The sequence below is a fragment of the Monopterus albus genome, unplaced genomic scaffold (genome assembly GCF_001952655.1).
Source record: "Monopterus albus unplaced genomic scaffold, M_albus_1.0 scaffold17.1, whole genome shotgun sequence".
Lineage (NCBI taxonomy): Eukaryota > Metazoa > Chordata > Actinopteri > Synbranchiformes > Synbranchidae > Monopterus > Monopterus albus.
Window position 1 is genome coordinate 4,230,675 of NW_018127897.1, and position 833 is coordinate 4,231,507.

Below are 833 nucleotides of genomic sequence, written 5' to 3' on the forward strand. Positions count from 1 at the left end.
AGTAATGTTCTCCTTCTAGTATCCAAGATAAATCCCAGTTCATTTGTTATATTTGGTGAGCCATTCCTGCCTTTTCCCCACTTTTTATTTTCCTTCTCAGAACAGCTTCAGTGGTTTAGTCTGTGCTGAGGAGCTGCAGCTGCTGAACACACACTGATTTCTGGCTGAATTCATTAGTTCCTGTGATTCTAGGAGGGTCTGGATAACAACCCCACTCAGGCTTTCAGCCCTCATCTGTGTCTCTCCTCCTCCTGCCCTCAGTGTGTGTGCACAGTGCACAGTGTGTGTGGTCCACCTCATGAGCACAGGGGTACCGGGTGGATAAAGTGAGGGGTTTGGGTTTCTCAACGGGTATACCAGCGTATATATTGTGGGTGATATGAACGCAAATATATCAGATAAGGATTCTGTTTTTGCAAAGCATATGTTGCACTTTTGTGCCAATAATAATTAGATTTTGTCTAGCAGTGAGTTCCTGCCCAGTCAGAGCTTTGCATATATTAGTGAGGCCTAACATACAACATCGTGGCTCGACCATTGCATTTCTACAGCTGATGCACATGTCGCTTTGGCAGATATAGACATTCTTTACAACATGTCCTTCTCTGATCATATTCCCGTAAAGATGACCGTGAGACTTGATTTTATACCCATTTTAACTCAGTCTAATCACAAACAGGGAGGTTTGGACTGGTCCTCTCTTTCTCCTGAGGGTCTTGCCAGTTATCATAATCTCACTGTTGGTTCCTATGGTGAAGGATAAAGCAGGGAAGGTGGGCAGCTCGGGTAATTATAGACCTATTGCACTTGCTAATATTCTCTCAAAAGTTGCC